This window comes from Budorcas taxicolor, chromosome 15 (genome assembly GCF_023091745.1).
Source record: "Budorcas taxicolor isolate Tak-1 chromosome 15, Takin1.1, whole genome shotgun sequence".
In the NCBI taxonomy this organism is placed as follows: Eukaryota; Metazoa; Chordata; class Mammalia; order Artiodactyla; family Bovidae; genus Budorcas; species Budorcas taxicolor.
The window spans coordinates 8,240,250-8,245,142 of NC_068924.1; the positions used below are offsets into that span (position 1 = coordinate 8,240,250).

At 38.1% G+C, this 4,893-nt stretch overlaps 1 non-coding gene across 1 annotated transcript; it reads right to left on the bottom strand.

Moving 5' to 3' along the window:
- Nucleotides 1-4,282: 4,282 nt before the first annotated feature.
- On the bottom strand, nucleotides 4,283-4,389 carry LOC128061053 (U6 spliceosomal RNA). Its single transcript, XR_008200673.1, has one exon. It is a non-coding gene; the product is annotated as a U6 spliceosomal RNA (small nuclear RNA).
- Between the last annotated feature and the right edge of the window lie 504 nt (nucleotides 4,390-4,893).

The following is a 4,893-nucleotide window of genomic DNA, read 5'->3' on the forward strand; positions in this document are numbered from 1 at the left end:
AGCTAGGACTCAAGAGGTGATGAGGAGCTTGTCAGACACATTACCCTAACTATATAGCAATCATGTATCTCAATGCCTGTACCTAAACAATTTTTCTTCCTCTTTTATTCTGGTAGGATTTAAGGGAAAGCTTGGATTAAGATCTTACAAAGCCTATAAGTTATGATCCACTATTCCATTCTAGTGACCTGTGTTTGATCCTTTGATTCTATAATGCAGTGTGTTCTTTTGTTGACTTGAACATAGAAAAGATTATTCACTTTCTATTTGTTCAGCATCAGTATTTACAAGGCATCTCAAATGAACCATTTCACACAAGAAATTGATGGTATATAGGTGGGTGATGCCTCAGTTTCCCATCAAACGGAGGTTATTTGAACAATGAACAGTTATTTTCTCATGAATTTGATTCCATAGACTCAGTTGAAAGGTAATGGTATTCTAATGTGATAGACTGTCTTCTGACAGCCTCAGCTAGAAGTTTCTCATAGGACAGAGAAAAACTGGTATTAATCCATTAAAAAATCCAGCGGTGAAACTGAACATAAAGCAGCTTCTATAGCAATAAGGTTTGCAATCTCTCTCCACATTTAGTTATTTATCACACTCAAGGATATTTGCTTTTCATTTTTCCTACAGGGCAGCTGATTGGATATGTTCATTAAATGGGCAAAGTCAAATCCATCTTTTGAAAGCACTGTTGGAGTTAATTGAGGAGTATGTTAGGGCTTGATCTGAATGACTCTGTCCATCAGATGCTGTTTCTTGTACAGCAAACAGATGAATGCAGATGGTGAAGCAAAATTACTTATTTAGTTCTTTCTGTTTCTGAACTGAAACTCTTTACCTCCTTTTTGTTTAATTTAATTTATTTTTTTAAAATGAGACTTCTCTCCTCATACTGCTGCAGGGACACATTGTTATTCTTTCAATAATTGAATACTAGGGATATATACTAACCAACAAAGTAGTAAGGAATTTTCTTCTAGCTTTATAAAAAGCTATACTTATGCTATATTGATTCTTTATAGTGTCAGCTAAAGCATCACTGATAGGAAAACTCATTGGGAGTACAAAATTCTTTTTTACAGGACATGAAATACTGTGATATATTCTTTTTTAAAAAACAATTTTCTAATTGAAGTTAGTTAATTTACCATGTTACATTCATTTCAGGTGTATAGCAAAGTGATTATTATGTCTATACATGTCTATATTGAAAAAAAAAATATATATGTGCTGCATGTGTGCTAAGTCACTTCAGTCATATCTGACTCTTTGTGACCCTATGGATAGTAGCCTGCCAGGCTCCAATGTCCATGGAATTCTTCAGGCAAGAATACAGAAATGAATTGCCATGCCCTCCTCCAGGGGTCTTCCTGATCCAGGGATCGAACTAGCATCTTTTTTAAACTAATTTATTATTTTAATTGGAGGCTAATTACATTACAATATTGTGATGGTTTTTGTCATACACTGACATGAATCAGCCACGGGTGTACATGTGTCCTCCATCCCGAAACCCTCTCTCCCCTCCCTCCCCATCTTATCCCTCTGGGTTGTCCCAGTGCACTGGCTTTGGGTGCCCTATTTCCTGCATCAAACTTGGACTGATCATCTGTTTCACATATGGTAGAATACAGGTTTCAATGCTATTCTCTCAAATCACACCACCCTCACCTTCTCCCACAGAGTCCAAAAGACTGTTCTATACATCTGCATCTCTTTTGCTGTCTCACATATAAGGTCATTGTTACCATCTTTCTAAATTCCATATATATGCATTAATATAGTCTACTGGTGTTTTTCTTTCTGACTTACTTCACTCTGTAGATTATTCACCTCATTAGAACTGATTCAGATGCATTCTTTTTAATAGCTCAGTAATATTCCATTGTGTGTATGTACCACAGCTTTCTTATTCATTCATCTGCCGAGGGACATCTAGGTTGGTTCCATGTCCTGCTGCCTCTGCTGCTGCTGTGTTGCGTCAGTCATGTCTGACTCTGTGTGACCCGTAGATGGCAGCCCACCAGGCTCCTCCATCCCTGGGATTCTACAGGTAAGAATACTGGAGTGGATTGCCATTTTCTTCTCCAATGCATTAGGTGAAAAGTGAAAGTGAATTTGCTCAGTCGTGTGCGAGTCTTCAAGACTCCAGGCACTGTAGCCCACCAGGCTCCTCTGTTCATGGGATTCTCCAGGCAAGAGTATGGGAGTGGGTTGCCATTGCCCTCTCCCGCTTCCCTGTCCTAGCTATTTTAAACAGTCCTGCCATGAACACTGGGGTACGAATGCCAATTATGGTTTCCTTGGTGTGTATGCTCAGCAGTGGGATTGCTGGGTCATTTTGCAATTTTATTTCCATTTTTTTTTAATTTTAATTTTTACTTTATTTTACTTTACAATACTGTATTGGTTTTGCCATACATTGACATGAATCCACTACGAGTGTACATGAGTTCCCAAACATGAACACCCCTCCCACCTCCCTCCCCATAAAATCTCTCTGGATCATCCCCGTGCATCAGCCCCAAGCATCCTGTATCCTGCATCAAACATAGACTGGTGATTCGTTTCTTACATGATAGTATACATGTTTCAATGCCATTCTCCCAAATCATCTCACCCTCTCCCTCTCCCTCTGAGTCCAAAAGTCTGCTCTACACATCTGTATCACTTTTGCTGTCTTGCATACAGGGTCATCATTGCCATCTTTCTAAATTCCATATATATGTGCTAGTATACTGTGTTGGTGTTTTTCTTTCTGGCTTACTTCACTCTGTATAATCGGCTCCAGTTTCATCCACCTCATTAGAACGGATTCAAATGTATTCTTTTTAACGGCTGAGTAATACTCCATTGTGTATATGTACCACAGCTTTCTTATGCATTCATCTGCTGATGGATATCTAGGTTGCTTCCATGTCCTGGCTATTATAAACAGTGCTGCGATGAACACTGGGGTACATGTGTCTCTTTCTATTCTGGTTTCCTTGGTGTGTATGCCCAGCAGTGGGATTGCTGGGTCATAAGGCAGTTCTATTTGCAACTTTTTAAGGAATCTCCACACTGTTCTCCATTGTGGCTGTACTAGTTTGCATTCCCACCAACAGTGTAGGAGGGTTCCCTTTCCTCCACACCCTCTTCAGCATTTATTGCTTGCAGACTTTTGGATCGCAGCCATTCTGACTGGTGTGAAGTGGTACCTCATTGTGGTTTTGATTTGCATTTCTCTAATAATGAGTGATGTTGAGCATCTTTTCATGTGTTTGTTAGCCATCCGTATGTCTTCTTTGGAGAAATGTCTATTTAGTTCTTTGGCCCATTTTTTGATTGGGTCATTTATTTTTCTGGAATTGAGCTGCATAAGTTGCTTGTATATTTTTGAGATTAGTTGTTTGTCAGTTGTTTCATTTGCTATTATTTTCTCCCATTCAGAAGGCTGCCTTTTCACCTTGCTTATATTTTCCTTTGTTGTGCAGAAGCTTTTAATTTTAATTAGATCCCATTTGTTTATTTTTGCTTTTATTTCCAGAATTCTGGGAGGTGGATCATAGAGGATCCTGCTGTGATTTATGTCAGAGAGTGTTTTGCTTATGTTCTCCTCTAGGAGTTTTATAGTCTCTGGTCTTACGTTTAGATCTTTAATCCATTTTGAGTTTATTTTTGTGTGCGGTGTTAGAAAGTGATCTAGTTTCATTCTTTTACAAACGGTTGACCAGTTTTCCCAGCACCACTTGTTAAAGAGATTGTCTTACTCCATTGTATATTCTTGCCTCCTTTGTCAAAGATAAGGTGTCCATATGTGTGTGGATTTATCTCTGGGCTTTCTATTTTGTTCCAGTGATCTATATTTCTGTCTTTGTGCCAGCACCATACTGTCTTGATGACTGTGGCTTTGTAGTAGAGCCTGATGTCAGGCCAGTTGATTCCTCCAGTTCCATTCTTCTTTCTCAAGATTGCTTTGGCTATTCGAGGTTTTTTGTATTTCCATACAAATCTTGAAATTATTTGTTCTAGTTCTGTGAAAAATACCGCTGGTAGCTTGATAGGGATTGCATTGAACCTGTAGATTTCTTTGTGTAGTATACTCATTTTCACTATATTGATTCTTCTGATCCATGAACATGGTATATTTCTCCATCTATTAGTGTCCTCTTTGATTTATTTCCTCAGTGTTTTATAGTTTTTGATATATGGGTCTTTAGTTTCTTTAGGTAGATATATTCCTAAGTATTTTATTCTTTTCATTGCAATGGAGAATGGAATTTTTTCTTTAAAAAATATGGAACGCTTCACACATTTGCATGCCATCCTTGCGCAGGGGCCATGCTAATCTTCTCTGTATCGTTCCAATTTTAGTATATGTGCTGCCGAAGCGAGCACCTATTTCCAGTTTTTAAAAGAATCTCCACACTGTTTTCCATAGTGGCTGTACTAATTTGCATTCCCACCAACAGTGTAAGAGGGTTCTTTTTTCTCCACACCCTCTCCAGCATTTATTGTTTGTAGACATTTTGATAGCAACCATTCTGATTGGCGTGAGATGGTACCACATTGTGATTTTGATTTGCATTTAATGAGTGATGTTGAGCATTTTTTCATGTGTTTGTTAGCCATCTGTATGTCTTCTTTGGAGAAATGGCTGTTTAGTTCTTTGGCCCAATTTTTGATTGGGTCACTTATTTTTCTGGAATTGAGCTTCAGGAGTTTGCATATTTTTGAGATTAATTCTCTGTCAGTTGCTTCATTTGCTACTATTTTCTCCCATTTTGAAGGCTGTCTTTTCACCTTGTTTATAGTTTGCTTTGTTGTGCAGAAGCTGCTAAGTTTAATTAGGTCCCATTTATTTATTTTTGCTTTTATTTCCATTACTTTGGGAGACGAGTC